The sequence below is a fragment of the Carassius auratus genome, unplaced genomic scaffold (assembly GCF_003368295.1).
Source record: "Carassius auratus strain Wakin unplaced genomic scaffold, ASM336829v1 scaf_tig00214327, whole genome shotgun sequence".
Lineage (NCBI taxonomy): Eukaryota > Metazoa > Chordata > Actinopteri > Cypriniformes > Cyprinidae > Carassius > Carassius auratus.
Window position 1 is genome coordinate 793,974 of NW_020527617.1, and position 17,474 is coordinate 811,447.

Genomic DNA, 17,474 nt, shown 5'->3' on the forward strand with positions numbered 1-17,474 from the left:
GGTAATTAAAGAGTTAAAATCTTTGATTTTTTTTTTTTAACATTTGGTAGTTTGATCAGGACTGAGGGTGATTAATAGATTTATGCAAAAAAAAAAAAAAAAATCTTTATCTGAGGACATTTTTACAGCATTTTAATTTAGTGGGTGTTTTCATCCCGAACATAACAAAAGGTTAGTGAATTTACCCACAGTATACTGTTGAGTTTTTGAAAAATTTCAAGCATTTTCCCAAAATAAGTGTCAAAATAAGATTTGTCACCAATCATTCCATTAGCTGCAACACAGAGAAAGTTGTGGCCAAAATAAGACTCAACTTTACCCCCTAGTGGACGAAAACGTCCCTAACAACGCATATGGGGTATTATGTAACAGCAAGTCATTTGTGCAAGTACATTTGACTTGCAGACAGTTTTTCCAAAACTTAATCATTTTTATTTGGTACCAGCTGCAGTAGTTAATGTTGTTTTATATTATACAGCTATCATTGAGCTAAGGTATACCCCCCTACCACACCATCTATCATTGAAGAACCTGTGTTACACAGATATGGCATATTCATGGTAGTACACATGAAATTCATGTATTTATCTGTCATTTAAACTTACATAAACAGAAATCCTGTCTCCCCCTCTAGTGGACCTTAAGTGTAAGACCTTCATCGCTCAGATAATGAAAGTCACTAGGATTTTTTGAGAAGACAAAAGTCTGACCAGTTACAGCAACGAGTCAAACGAGTCTGAAGATCTGAGCTGAATTTGGTGAAACAATAAAATTTTAGTCGTTGTCAAGGCCAACAAAGACGACTAAAAGAGAAACATCATTCAATTTTGTCTGTAATAAAACTAATAATTCTAATTTATTTAATAAATTTAACTATATTAATTTCCACAATTAATTATTAATGTCACACACACCTACCTAGTGCCATTAGACTTAAAAGATGAGAGTGGTAAATGTTACAGACATATTATCATGGAAATGTTCAGTCTATTATTGATTTTTATTTCCTCTTCACTTTTATCCCAGGAGACAGAACTATTTGCACTGTATTTACAGTGGGACAATATTCATACAATAGTATAACCTAGAAATAATTTAAAGGGGTGACTTGCAAGTCGCAACAACGCGAATTATGTGTCTACATCTGGTTTCAGATATTGCTCTTGTAAGACTCTTATTCTGAAAGACTGAGGAGCCCGAGTAGAAGGCGGAGCGATCCGACCAATCAGATGAAAGGAGCGTTTCAGCTCCGCCCACAAGTGCGAATGAAATATTGAAGCCATAAACCGTTTTTTAATCCCCAAACGACAAAATGAGAAATCAAGTCAAAAACTCATTTTCCGTTTGTTAACCTAGATGGAATAACGAATAAACGAGCCATTTTTCCATTTCTCGTTATTTAATTCATGTTCTCTCACTTGAATCCTCTTGAGTTTTTCGTTTTCTGTTTTTTAATTTGAAACGGATTTGGAATGGACGGAAGATACCCTGATTTACTGCGCATGCGTGTAATTTTGTAAGTATTTTGTTAAACATCGGAAAGTGTGATGAAGTAACTATATTTTATTTTGATTTTTTTTTAATTATTTTTTTTAGATTAATGTTTCCAATCTGTATATTGTATATAATGTATAGGCCAAATGGGTTTTCAGGGAAGTTGGACAATAATTAAGACTCTAAAGACTCTTATGTTTAATAGGAATAAGGGATGATTTATGAGATATCTGTACTGTATTTATAGTTAATGATGACATTCACAAATTGAGTTTGTAGTAAACAGAACATGAACACGAGTAGAGCAGCTGATGACACTGAACTGCAGCACGTGCCGGTTAGAGCGATTCTCGTTCTCGAGTCAAGAACCGGTTGCATCGGTTTTCGGATCATCAGTACACTCAACCGAGAATCGTTTCTGTCGGACGCGTCCGAATTGAGAACCGATGAACTGATGATACTGCGCATGCGCGATTCAGCGTGAAGCCAACTGACTCACAGCATGTCTCTGAACCGAAGGGATTCTTTTGGTGATTTATTCTGATTCTGTACTAGTAGTTATGAGCGGGTATTTTGAGGGCTTGGATGAAGGGCAATCTGGCGAAACGTAAGTTAATTTAATAACAAATACATCGCAATGGATTATGTTTAGTAAGTGGATCATGGTTTCTGCACTGATGACACCTAATTTATTTACTTTATATCTTCAAGACTTAAATCCTCATATGCACATTATTGCTGTTACTGTATTTAGGTGTTGTTGCAAAACTCAAATGTAAACTTTTCATGATTATGAGGTTTTAACTGACTAAAGTTATGATTACTGACTTTATATATTTGAATGTTTGATAGACGTGACGCCATTACGTCATCGCCAATGACGTCATTACGTCGAGCGTGAAAGAACCGATGAACCGGTTTTTTCAACCGGTTTATTGAATCGAACCGTCCGAAAGAACCGGTTCGCGGAAAAGAATCGAACTTCCCATCACTAGAAGACATCCTGTCAAAGCTTTTTGGTACATATCGCCTACCGTAGATGCAACGCGCATTTGAAAAAGCGAGGCGCTGGCGAGCAAAATTAGTTTGAATGCAAAATACAATTTCACCACTAGATGGGAGTAATTCCTGCTTAGTGTCCCTTTAAGAAAAGGAAGAATTGCTGTCTTATTTTCCATTATATTGGCAAATTTAAATGAATGAGGATACATGTTATAAATAATTAATAGTGGCATTTCTGTTTCTGTTTTTCATTGTGTACGTTTTGGCAGTTTTTATGTGCTGAACTTGCATCATTACATCCTGTAGTATTAGGCTGAATTAGCTGCAAGTGATCTAATGGGTGGATGATTATAACCAGTTTATTAAGAGCTAGCGAAGCTGAAACCACATCTAAACCTGGTGCAGACAGATGAAGAGAAGTGCAGTGAACTCGTATGATCTGCCAGCAGCAATGCAAGGTCGCCCTCTCCCTCAGCATGACTTGACTTCAGTTCATCATGCTGTGCCCGTATGTATTCAGACCAATGTTTTAGCAAATATTCCACAGGAAGAACATCTTCTCATCAGATAGGCTGCAGCAGCTTCTGTATACACTTAATGTTTAATATCCTGTTTGAAATCGATAGCTTTGTGACTCCTTGATGGTAGCCAATGAATTGGCCTTTGTGGCAATGAGGTAATAGTGAGGTAATTGCCAGACTTTGATCTGATAACAATAATTAGACTCTATCAGCAGCTGCGGAAATTCATGAGGGAAAATGTGGGAGATTTGATGGGGTATGGCCCCGGGGAGTTAATCATCATCATCATCCAGTGCCATGACTGACCACAGAATTAGATTGTAAAGGGAATTTGCTGTTGTTTTTACCCTATTAATCATGTTTCTCCACACTAACATATGCCATCATAAAGCTAAATAATTACAACAACAAAAAATATTAAATCTAGATGTGCAAAAAGAGGTGTCAAAATCAGTCATAATGGTACATGTTTCAGACTTCTACATCATGATCTGATACATCATACATCTTTCCATAGATGTATTGTTAAGATAGGACAACATTTGGGTGAGATACAACTGTTTGAAAATCTGGAATCTGAGGGTGAAGAGAAAAAAAAATCTAAATGTTGAGAAATCGCCTTAAGTTGTCCAAATGAAGTTTTTAGCAATGCATAATAATAATCAAAAATTAAGTTTTAATGTCTTTACAGTAGGAAGTTTACAAAATATCTTCCTAGCACATTTATCTTTACTTGTATGTAAAAATATCTTCCTAGAACAATACTCTTATGATTTTCGGCATAATATAAAAATCAATCATTTTGACCCATACAATGTATTTTTGGCTGTTGCTCCATATTGTTTTGTTCCAGGGTCACATATGACTGCTACCAGCAGGGTCTAATAAGGTCATGTTAACCAGGTAAACTGCTTGATTTTGACTTCACTATATCGTATTATTTGGCCATCTTTCAGTTTTACACATTTGATGATAAACCGCATGGTGGAAAATTATTCTACGGGATATTTGAGGGAACTTTATTCTCAGACTTTTCCTAATTTGCTCCATTATGGCTAAAATGTAAAATATATACTGCATTAACAAAACATTAGTGATCCAGATGTTGCTTAGAAGGTTAGTTTTGGCTGGGTATGGAGTAATTATGGGTGTGAAGTTATATTATCTACCAGCAGGGTCTAATAAGGTCATGTTAACCAGGTAAACTGCTTGATTTTGACTTCACTATATTGTATTATTTGGCAAAGTTCCTTATTGCGATAATAGGGAAGCAACATAGTGTTTTGATACGCTACAAAGCTGCACGTTTGGAAAAAATAATTCATTTCTAGAAAATATGCCTGAAACCCCTAAAAGCCAACCAATAGATAAGCTTAGGCAGTTTTTTTTTATTTTTATATATATGTATATGAGTAGTTTAGGTCGTAGATCTCCCAGTTCTCCCTTTGTTCTCTTGCTTCTCACTTTCTGCCCTAACACAGGCATCTCTTCAGCAGACCATTGTCTGGACTCCTATAACCCCCAAAACAGCCTAATTTGAGAGTGAATGAGTCCTGACGGATCCATCAAGCTTCAACATAATCTGATCAGTCAGAGCCATCGGTTCAGGATGACAGGTCTGAATAGGAGCCAGGTATGGGTAGAAAGCCCTGATCCTTTAGAGACCGCTCTACTGAATCTCCTTAAGCAAGCATGCAGATCTAATCAATATAAGCTCATACACTGCCGCCCATTGATTTCCGTTGTGACTAAAAGCAACAGTTAGACGCATTCTTCTACCTGTGTCTAAAAAAAGAACCGCAATTTCTTTTCTTTTTTTTCCCCCACAGACATCACTATGGATCTGAATTGAGTCTCATGGAGGCAGACAAGAATTTGGGTAATTACTTAACACTTACATCTTGGTTTCAAGCTTAAATGATTGCGATGTTTAAACATTTCATTTAACTTTAAGATTGAATTTTTTTTTATAATGTAAATCGGTGAATTTATTTCAGCATCTCTCTGGTGCTGAACCTGGTCTAAGTGGTCGGCAGGAGGTATCCATGGCAACAGGCTGAGGTTGTCCCTTGGTGTGGGCAATCTATGGTCAATCTTTACAGTATTTATTGAATTAGAAACCGCTTACTGCTGTCTCCATAGTAACCAGAGCTCAAGTAGAACCGTTAGACCAATCATGCATAACTTGGGATCCACAGATAAACAGTTTCCTTATTATTAATCAACCACTTTATACGTAAGTGAACTCACAATTTTTTGATGTCTAAGAGAACTCACTGAAAATGTAATGTTTATATTGTGTTTTTTAATGATAATTGCAGGCAAGTATCACTTTACAGTAAGGCGTCAGCATTTGTTAATGCATTATGTATCATAATACCAATAATCAGCATTAATTCTAATTGATTCTTTTTATATTTATCAGAAACATAGCAAAATGGATTAAAGTGGATTTGTAATAAGTGTTTTTATTGTTAACTAAAACTATTAAAATAAAGCTGAAATAAAAAATAACAATGATAAAATAACAAATTACAAATAATGCTTTGGCAACTATATGAGTTTAAGTAAAAGTACTAAAATCACTAAAACTGGAGAAAAAAAAAATGTATATTAAAAAGTAAATAAAAATAAAAATCTCATACAATAGTATATAAATAATACTAAAATAACACAATTAATTTGTACATATTTATATATCTCAGTAATTATGGGGTGTGTGTGTGTGTGTATATATATATGTGTATGTCTTTTTCCTGTGAACCCAAAGTAGTTTATATTTTATATATTTATAAAATGTTCACTTTATCATATATTTCATGTTGGAGCATTATGTTAGGACAGGATTTAAAGCCGTGTCAGTCTCACACTGAGGCAGTTTGATTATTGCATTAAGTGATATTTAACATGTTCAACCTAATTGTAAAGTGTAACTGAATTGGCCTGATCTGGATACGTTGCGGACACCTTGACGTAACCTTGCAGTCAGGCTGTGGGTGGACAGGGCAGCGGTGGGTGGCTGGCTCTGGGTTTTTAGGTCCCCAGTGTGCATCCCTTCTGCTGTGATTCCACTCAGTCTAAATAAATATGCTGTGTGGACCTCTTTAAATATTCAGTGAAAATTCTGCCTAACTTTGTCCATACCTCAGTTATCAATATCTCTTGTTAAAGTGTCAGAAAACAAACACTTGAAGACATTCACTGATTTTGAAGCGTTCTCCTCATCTATTCATGATGCATGAGTTAACTGCAGTCATCAGCAGCATCTCCAGATGTTACACTCAGCAGCTGGTTGATCATGAGCCACAGGATTATGTTCATCTGCATGGAATTTGCATTGAATTTCTTAATTTGCATCTGTCATGATCGTGGATGCTTTTGTGAGACACATTCATTTTTAAAATCACAAAGATGTGTTTCATTTGTATTCTGAAAGCAGTGACACTTGTTGCGATGCCAAATGTTGTCTTTTTATATTTATATTTGTATAGCTGGCATTTTAATGTGATGATCCCAAGTCAGGAATGAGATGAGGGTAGTGCTAAACAAATAAAAACCAACAGGTTTCTTTGGCCTTATGCACGAAGGAGCTGATAGACTCCAACTGCCTCCAAATGTGTGCCTTTTTAGCTTGTCCTCCAACAGTTATATTTATGGCCTAATTTTAGTAGCGTTTTTATTAGAACCAAAATTTGCTGTAAAGGTCACTTGTTCACCTCCCAGTGACATTTTAACTGTTGAGTCATACGTCTCCCTATGTGTGAAATGCTTGTTCCCGGAAATCAGTGTTATTTGATGTCTCTGTCTATTTGATCCCGAGCAACAGGCATCCAATGCTGTTGATCCCCACTCCCTGTCAGGCTGAACCGCTGGCCTCAAATGATCGTGTTGGTCTCCCTCTCTGTGACGTGATGCAGACAGTAATGTAATAACAGGGACCCTGGGAGCGCAGACACGACACGTCTCTGCTAAGGTCACACAGAATATGCACCTTAAGCCAGTCATCATTTATCTAATAACTGTTGTAGGGAGCAGTGTGCTGGACATTCATCATCTTTCAGTTTTACACATTTGATGATAAACCGCATGGTGGAAAATTATTCTACGGGATATTTGAGGGAGCTTTATTCTCAGACTTTTCCTAATTTGCTCCATTTTGCTTCAAGAGAAAGATTACAATTTAAAAATTTGTGCACTACCATTATTATTTTTTATGAAGTCTCCGATGTACACCAAGGATGCATTTATGTGATCAAAACCGCTGTAAAACCGTAATATTGTGAAAGATTATTACAATCTCAAATGTTCTATTCGAATATATTTTAAAATGTAATTTATTCCTGTGATGCGAAGCTGAATTGTAGCACAATTACTCGATGTCACATGATCCTTTAGAAATTATTCTAATATGCTGCTGAAGAAACTTATTATTATTATTATTATTATTGATGTTAAAACAGTTTAACTATTTAATATTCTTGTGGAAACCATGATAATTTTTTTCAGGATTTCTGATTAACAAAGCTTCAAGGAACAGTATTTATTTGAAGTAGTAATCATTTGTAACATTATACATGTCTTTGTCACTTTTGATTAATTCTACACATTCTTTCTAAATATACGTTTGTTTGTTTTTCAAAATAAATAAACTTCACATTTATCCTGTGGAAGATAAAGTAGATTTTCTCTTCTTCACAAGACAAAACTTTGTAAATGAATAAGTCCCGCAAACCATCTTTCAAACAGCAGAAGTACAGATTTTTGCCGGATGTAGATTTGTCTGAGTCAGTCTCCATGGGGAGATCCTTTCCACCGCTCACCATGGCAACCTACTTGTGCACTGGGTTGCTTCCAGATCGTATGGTGTGAGGTTCATTCACAGAATCTGTTTAGATGGCTCTTCTAGAAAGAACTGACTAACAGTACACTGTGTAATGTAAATAATATCATGTTTATTCCTTTATATGAGGGACACCAATCAAATATGTCAAATGCGTTACCCCCCCTCCTATCTCATTTAACCCAAACAGGACCATATTTGAAAAAGAGACTACAGTGAAAGTCTTTTTCAGTTGAAACCTTGAAGTAAATTAAAAATGTTAAGATTATGGGAAATTTGAAACAAAGAAATTGTTACACTGTAAAATTGAGAATTTTTTTTTTTAATTCCACACATTTTCTACATTACTTCATTATTAGCAGATACTTTTATGCAAAGCAACTCACAAATGAGTCAATAAGCAAGCTGTTTTTATTCAAAGTGAAGTACATATAAATATATAGTTTACTTTATGTAAGTCTCAGAGTGGACCAGTGATGGCAGAGGAGACAGGAGAAGTCATTCAAGAATTTGGTTTAGGAGAGAAACTTAGAGCAATTATTGTAGACAATGCTGTGAATATGATAGTGGCCATACGACAGTTACAGATCAGAAATATTAGGAGTTACAACCTCAACCTTGCTGCAGAAAAGGTGTACAACATCCCAGGCATCTCCAAGTAGTTGGCAAGAATGAGGGGAGAACATTGTGAAGAACATATTTGAGAAGCAGCGTCTCTTGGGTAAGAAAGAAATTCAGTCATTGTTTCAGTTTTATTCATGCATGATTGCGGTTTATTAATGCATATTAATAACTATCATTTAAATTGATTTCATTTGGCATTATGTTTCAGGCTTGCCAAGCCAATCCGTTATCCTGGACATCAAGACCTGCTGGAACACCTTGTTCCTCATGTCGAACAATACAAACTACCTTCTTGAATGCAAAATGGCTCATAAAGAGAGACAAGTAATACAATGAGCTAGATTTCACATAAGCATTAGTAGGACTAGCAGATTTAAGTTAATAAAGTGGCTAGGCTGAATCTAGTAGATTTCAGTTATTGTATTGTAGCTACTGTAAGTGCTCATGCCAGCCTGATTCAAGTACATGTAATGAAGACAAATAATGTAATGTTAATGTGCAATATTTACATCAGAATCGAATTCACTTGAAAAAGTTAGAGAGGATGACTAAAGGAAGGCTGTGGAGTTTGTCAGTGTGATGAACTTTATACACATCTGCTCCATCGTGTCCAGTGACAGGAATGCTACATGTGGCCAAATCCTTGAAAAGATGAAGGAGCATCTACTTTAGAATTAGAGAGGAAGATATGCAGTTTGTGGCCGCCATTAAAAAAAAAGTATGGTGTGATCCATCCAAATGCTACCATGTGCCAAAACATTATCACTCAACATAATGAAAATTTATACACAGCTGGCTGTTGCCTTTTATAACACAGCCAATATGAGTGAGTGATTGATTAATTAATAAACAAACAAAAAAAAAAAAAACATGCAGGATGGTGATGTGTTGGCATTGCTCAAAGAGGCAACTATGGACCCTCAATTCAAGGCAAAGGTGGCAGAGTGAAGTCTGGGATCGAGTAGTCGAGACAGCAGTGAAGTTCTTTCAGAATTTGAGACATGTTAACTATGAGATGTTTTATCTTTAATGTAGAATGAATTTAATGATGTACATGACATTAATGAAGTCATGTCCGTCTCAGTTGTCAGAAGAGGCTGATGAGGTAATCGGAGTATGGGATCAGCAACAGACCCAAGGTTTAGAAGAGCATGAAAAGGTGGAGGAGGACTTAGTAAGTTAGATATATATTTGTGATGTTTATGCTGTGTTCTAACAAGCAAGGAATAAAACTGACTACAATAACATGGCAAATCTTATATTTCAGCTTCAGAAACAAAGACTCTCTGCACTGGAGGAATTTTTCACAGGAGAGGACAGAGAGCTGGAGAGACTCCTCATTCAACAACATACTACACAGAGAAAATGAAGCGTGAAGTGTCCGTCTCCAGAGCCTTGCCTCTCATCTCTCTTTGAAGGACCTTTTTATAAAAATAAAAAAAAGTGCTTTATGTGCCTATTTCTGTTTGCTTAGAGGCATTTGTAAACCGCAGTACTAAAGTTCAGCAGTAATAAAATAACATGACATTTTTAACATCTTTTGACATCGTCTTTTGCACCTTTTGAATTATAGAGAGTATATCAATAAGCAGTATCGGTTTCTGTATCGGTAGCGATCAAATGTAAATGATACCCATCCCTCCTTATATATCTTATTTAATTGTAGTGGGAGGAGTTACAATCAGATGAGCATCAGCTGCTGCTTGCCGTCACGCCGTGGTCTGTCTGGACTACGCTTGAGCTCCATCCGTCACTCAAACTACATTTCCAGCAAGCATGAGCGGCTCTGTTCGAGATTTATTCTTTTGGCCATTTAATCAATGGTTGGCATTAAGTTGGATTTGAAAGTCTCTCAACAATATTGCTCTTAAATGAAATTCAAAGCCCAATATATCTTGCTGCATTCTATCGAAGTGTCTGCTAGATGGCCATTTCCCGAATGCCTCCGCAAATGCTCTTTTACTCCAGGGACCAGTTGTCTGCTCTCATCTGTTAGCGGCCCTGGTGCTATATTTAGGCCATACCAATAACCAAATCCATAGCGTCTGATGAGCTGTATCTTCAGACCAATGAGTAGCCCTGGGTGACAAGGCCTTCCAATAGAAGCAATGTCATCACTATTCACTAATGCTTTATTGAGTCTCCCCATAATGTGGGGGAAGAGAGAGCGAGAGAAAATCCTCACACATAAATTAAACCTTTCCAACTTTGTTGCCATGGAAGCTCAGTCCTTTTGGTGAAGCTTCTCATTCTTCAGTCTCTATTTAATTAAGGCTCCTGAGCTGCCAAAGCCTTTTTGGCATACTACTTTAAGTACATCAACTCTATCAAGTTATGTTTGTTTCAACTCTTTCTGTGTGGCCGTCAGACTTATGGAACACAACAAATCCTCTGCTTCAGGCAATACTGGGAGTTCATAGGGTTTTTAATATTTTCTCATCTCGTTTGAAACCAGGAATGCAACTGAAATTCATAAATGTGCATATCCACAAGTATTTATTGCACATAGAAAATCTACTGCTTTTTTCAGTACACCTTTATTTCAATTTGTAATTTCGTCATTTCTATTCTTGGCTATCATCAGTCTCTCACTTGTGTAAGGAAGCCCAAAGACTTTATATCACACAATGTGACATTATATCTCATGACTTTCACTTAATAACAATGTTGTTTTACATAATTTCATCTTTAGTTTTTTTTTAGGTCAACTGCAACTTTATTTCTCATAGTTGCAACTTCATATATCATAACTGAGACTGTATTTCTCTTCTTTTCTTTTCATTGCATGTTTCGTTGCATTTTTTTACTTTATATTTAAACATTATTTCTTGTTATTGTGAATTTCTTGTAATTTGAGTTATTGCATCTTTTCTTGTGATTGTGAATTTGTCTGAAATTATATCTCACAGTGTGACAATATATTTCATAGTGTGACTTCTTTTCTTGTCAACTTTATATCTCATTATTGCGACTATGCTGCGATAACATTTTTACTCTTAGGGCGATAACAGGCTTCCATACTTTCTCCTGAAAATAGATGAAAACTTTTTTTTCCCATTGGCAGAGTTGTGGCATTTCCAATACGATGGGCACTTTGCTGTTATAATATGTTAATGTCTTGATTATTGAATTTTGTTACGGAAAAAATATTCCCTGGATACCAATGACAGAGATTAGCAGAGGAACGATAATCTGTCAAATCTGATTCAATACACATGCAAATGCAGTCTCATTAATGCAAGGAGAGCAGAATGGAAACATTTGACCTTGCTGCATAAAAATAAAGCTCAGAATCCACTAGCTTGATGCTAATTCAGACTGGGGTGTCCCGGTTTTTGTCCTGGTAACTAAGACAGTCACAAAGAGGCTAATTAGGGCAATCCACATTAATTAAAATCGCTCCCATGTGAAGCTGGTCTCAAATTGGACTTAAATCGAAGGACTGGTACAAATGTGATTGATGTTTACATAGACAGAGCCTATGCTGCACTTTGCTCTTTGATTATGAACCTTTTAAAAAGATGGTCTTGGATATTCCACAGCACTACAGGGACTAGTCCATAAGCTGTGGTTTGATATTAAATCCTCTTTCATTCTTTGTTAAATTATTTAGAGCTGAGTCTGATAGCTTTGTAAACAGAGTAAATTACAAAGTATTTCTACATAAAAGGATGTAGTGATGAGATTAACACTTTTTGAAAGTCAATATGATTACATCCAAACCATTGTTCATACAGTAGCATCATAATGAGGGGTGAGATGTGAGATTGGTTCAGACTGTGATCCGACAGTTGAGTCCAGATTAAAAAGAGACTCTGCTCGAGCTCAACAAGTGACAAGAACTGATGACATTAATGCGATGGCGAAGATGGTGAAAGGGTGAGAGAGTCTTGTGCAGTAGATCTCACAGTGAAGTCTTTTGAGTAAACAGTATCAAACAGAGAGATATTTTTGGTAAAGTGAACGAGATATTGAGATCAACTGGATTCCAGTTATTATGGCATTGACATCTCTGCAGTCTTTCCCAGACAAAAATAAAATAAAATAAAAATAGGACACTAGTTGGGCTGAAAGATATATTGATACTATATTGGTTATTATTGCTTAAAACCCATCTCTCTTTCTCTCTATATATAAGACCACTAACACTAGTTTGCTCTATTCCTTTTCTATTATAAGTTCCGTATCAGTTACAAATTATCATTACTTACCTATAAGGCCCTAAATGGTTTAGCTCCTGCGTACCTAACTAGCCTTCTACCACGTTACAATATCACGCACCCTAAGGTCACAAAACGCTGGACTTTTGGTAGTTCCTAGGATAGCAAAGTCCACTAAAGGAGGTAGAGCTTTTTCACATTAGGCTCCTAAACTCTGGAATAGCCTTCCTGATAATGTTCGGGGATCAGAAACACTCTCTCCGTTTAAATCTAGATTAAAAACACATCTATTTTGCCAAGCATTTGAATAATGTATCTTAAATTGTGTGTTTAGTTGCATCTGATCAAATGTGCATTCTTATTCTTTAGCTTGGGTAAACTAATTAATTTTACTTTGTTGGAACAGCAGCTATGCTAATGATGTCTCTATTTGTTTCTATGTTTTGCCAGGGGATTTACATCCTGTGGTAACTAGGATTTACACAAGCTCCAGTCTGGATCCAGAACACCTGAGAAGAGATGATGCTGACCCCTCAGAGGACCTCAGATGATGCTAACCCTGAATCAACAAATAGAACTAACAAATATTGGTACAAGTTTGACTGCATCATATAATAATTATTAATTATTACTAATATGAATAATGTTCATCATCTGGCTGACTACGTCTTTATACATTTTTTTACAAATCCTGTCAAACGTGCACAAACTGACAGTCACCACTTATAAGCTACTACTAAATATTGTAGAAACATAACTTTCTGTAAAGTTGCTTTGAAACGATTTGTATTGTAAAAAGCACTATACAAATAAACTTGAATTGAACTATTCTATCTGTTTTCTTTTTATTTATTTAAAAGCCCTTGCTACGTGTACTGTGTTAAGGGGGGGGGGGGTGAAATGCTATTTCATGCATACTGAGTTTTTTACACTGTTAAAGAGTTGGATTCCCATGCTAAACATGGACAAAGTTTCAAAAATTAAGTTGTACGAAGGAGTATTTTTGGAACAAAAATACTCCTTCAAATGTACAACTTAATTAACTTCCGGTTTGTCACAAGTTTCGGAAAGTTTTTTTTCGAGTATGGGTCTGTGTGACGTTAGATGGAGCGGAATTTCCTTATATGGGTCCTGAGGGCACTTCTGCCAGAAGAGCGTGCGCTCCCGTATAGCAGAGCAATGAGAGCACAACAGATGTTCACTGATCAGAGCGAGAGCGAAATGTCACAGAAGTGTGTTTTTGGTTGCGAGGGCAAAACAACCCTGCACAGACTACCAAAAAAAAAAAAAACAGCATTAGGGGACCAGTGGATGGAGTTTATTTTTACAGAGCATCAACGGAGTTGTGCAAGTGTTTTTGTTTGTTCCCTGCATTTCGAAGATGCTTGTTTGACAAACAAGGCCCAGTTTTACGCCGGATTTGCGTATCGTTTATTTCTTAAGGATGATGCAATCCCAACGAAAAAGGGTCACGATTGTGTGTTGGAACCACAGGCAGTGCGTAAAACTGCTTCAAATATCTCTGTGTTGTTAACTTGGCTATCGGCGCGTAAGCACATCAAGTAAACCTTGTACACCTTTAAAAAAAAAAAAAAAAAAAAGACAACATAAATTGGAACTTACTCATTTTCCAAAACCGCTAAGTGTAACGGAGGCCAGCGAGTAGTGCTGTGGACGTAAACCTCCCCGATCTCAAGAGACGCACTAGCAACAGACGCTAGTTGCTGTAGCCATTTAGCCTCCTTGTTAGAGGAGACCTGGGTTCAAGCCCCGCTCGGAGCGAGTGCGAGGAGCGTCAGAAAGGACCCTCGAGTTTCAATACATACCACATAGAGACGCTGTTGTAGTCGTTGCTGCTGCTGCTCTCGTTCAGTTTCAGCCTCGGGATCTGATTCTGGATCATAAATATACGCTGAATCTGACTGTTAGCCATGGTTTGTTTTGGATGATGTTTTTTTTTTTTTCTCACGGTAATGTCACAACTTCCACATGCTCTCAACGCAAAAGCTTACTCCCACTCGTGATTCTTTTGCTCTGCCCTCACTTCATGCCTCCAGCGGCTCGTGTTTTTCCGAAATAAATCGGCTCAGACTATCTTTCTCTTATAAATATAATAAAACTAAAGGCTTTTTGGAGATATGAAGGATACAGTACTACTCTATAGGTACTCAAGATTAACAGGAGATTGAGTGAAAATGACCATTTCACCCCCTCCCCTTTAAGCTAACACACACAGACACACACAAAGACACACTTACACTGCGTGTGTTTATTTGTGTGTATACCTACTGTGGATAACAGTTTAAGTGAACCAGCGTACTCACTTGCTCTTGACTTGCTCTTAATAGTCAGTCACTTATGACTGTTAGAGGCTATTTATAAAAACTAGAGATGCATTGAACATGATTTTTCATGGCCAATTCTGACTGATCTGACTGATCGCTGTTTTTTTTTTCTTTAAGCAAGAGGCAAGACAGAATGAAAGAGTGTATGAACAAACTGTTGCTCTATTAAAGGTTGAACTAGCCCTTAAAAAACTAATAGAAAAATAAATATCCATTTGAAATTAGATGCAACTACTGCATTTTAATCACAATCCTAACAAAGATTTTGTAAACAAATAATTCAGACTGGTTTTCTGAATGGGATCAACCAACTAATTTACTAATGTAATAAAAATAATAGTGTATGAATCGGACATTGCTACAGGTTTGGAACAACATGAGGATACGCTATGAGAGGATATTCTATCTCTTTAATTAATACCCACACAAGCTAACATTTTCAGGCTGTTTTCCATGTTTAGCAGTTGCACTCTACAGCATACAGTAGACAAAGTGTGCATTACTTCCCATGCATAATATATGTGCAATGTTCCACTTACTGAACAGCTGAGAAGCATGCGAAAAGAGATATGCACTCTGTTTTTACTAAGCAGACCTCCTAAGATCACTACTGACACGCATACTGATATTCACACAAGATACTGACTATTGATCTTAACACAAAGCTGCTTTCAGAGAGAGGATGAGTCATGAGACCCATCAGAAGATTCCTATCTGAGCACATTAACCCACCTCAGTGAATTTCTCTAGAGGTACAGCATCAGCTGAGTGTCGTGGGAAGACATCGAGCCAATTACTCCACTACAGTATTACTTTAACAGGATTTACTGCTGTACACAAATGGACTAGTCTGGTGCACTGTAGGTGTCTGCTGCATAGCGAACCCTCTAATTTACATGTATGCATAATTTAAAGTAGTCACATGCATTGCTTTATGGCTTCTTGCCATCAGCAACAGCAAGAGGGCAGCTCTGCACATGCCACTTGTGCTCTGATAATCGCTTCAGTCTCTGTGGCTTTGACAGCAGTTGGAAAGGAAAGATACTTTGATCAAAGTTGAACAGAGGAAGCTTTGAAAAACTCAGAAATTTCAGATTTGTTTGATGGTGATACTTTCATAAAACAAGATTACACATGTTCTGATATTCTTGAGTGCCACTGGGTATTAATGCCTTATGGATGGTTGTACATTTAATTCAATGAACGAATCTCTTATTGATCAGTTATGAATAATGCTTAAGGATTCCTTTTAAAATAACTTGCATTGCAAGGACATTTCAGAAATGAATTATGCTCATAAAATGATGCCTCTTGTTGAAAATTTTATTCCCCCCTAAAAGTTTTAATACCAGAATTCAAATGTTCAAAAATTGACATTGTTGACAATGTTCAAAAACAACACATGACTGCTCAATTTTGGCTGCTCCAAGTGGCCGAAGTATTTTTATTTTTTCTAAAACCCTAATATTGTACAAAATACCCTAAATATAATATACATGAAGAAAAATATGATTTGAAACGTGTCATGCAGTGCTTCTAGAAATACCATGTTACTGTTTTTAACTGTAAATCACAGTTTTTGAAAGTATTTTATAGTAAAAATGTGGTGTTAAATCATAAAAAAATTCACAATATATCATAAGGTAACATTCAGTTAAAAATCTAAATTTGTCTGTAAAAATTACATGCATAATAACTGTGCAGATTTATTTAGTTATAATTTAATCACATTTTTTTTTTATTAATCAAATTTTTCTTATTTTCTTATTATTTAATAGCATTCAATTATTGCCAGTTAGCAGTATTTTCCATGTAGTCAGAGAAAAAGGCCTGCAAACCATTTGTTGGTGGTGCTCCAACATTAGTGAGCCACTGACTGAATCAGATATGATCATGAAGTTGCTAATCTGAATGTTTTTTTCTGTCTTCTGCAAAAATAAAAAATAAAAAAATAGGCCTATGCGCTCCAGTAAACCTGATTAATTTCTCCTCATCTTCTGTGACTGTTAACTAAATTCTCATGGGTGTGTGTATGTGACTTTTGTTGATGAGGGTTTTGCCCTTATTGGTGTCTTTGTGTGAAAGAGCTGGGGAAATAAACTACCATGTCAAAACTGTTTTCATTAGCATCAATAATCATTGTCACATGTGGCTATTTTTCTACTCCTGTGAGAAACACTGCACCTATTTGAATAAAACGGTCACTGCATGCCTGAATGATAATAGAGTGAGAAATACAGTTTATGAGGAGCATTCTGGGTCTGTACAAAAGACTCAAGAGAGCAGCAAGGGAGTATAATTTAGAGGAAACCGCTTAGACACTATATCATTCATCTTAATCAACCTTCATAAATGTCTTTGTCTAAGCAGTAGCAAGTTTTGTATTTAATCACAAACTGCTACTTACTTGCCTCAAAACTTTTATCGCAGTTCCTAACACTTAAATCCATCTACTCAGTTTAAATAATTCAGAATTGTATGTGTTATA

The 17,474-nt window shown here is 36.3% G+C and overlaps 1 long non-coding RNA gene across 1 annotated transcript; it reads left to right on the forward strand.

Moving 5' to 3' along the window:
• Positions 1–4,444: 4,444 nt before the first annotated feature.
• On the forward strand, positions 4,445–5,516 carry LOC113091831 (uncharacterized). Its single transcript, XR_003287457.1, has 3 exons — positions 4,445–4,650; positions 4,847–4,896; positions 5,015–5,516. It is a non-coding gene; the product is annotated as an uncharacterized LOC113091831 (long non-coding RNA).
• Positions 5,517–17,474: the final 11,958 nt, after the last annotated feature.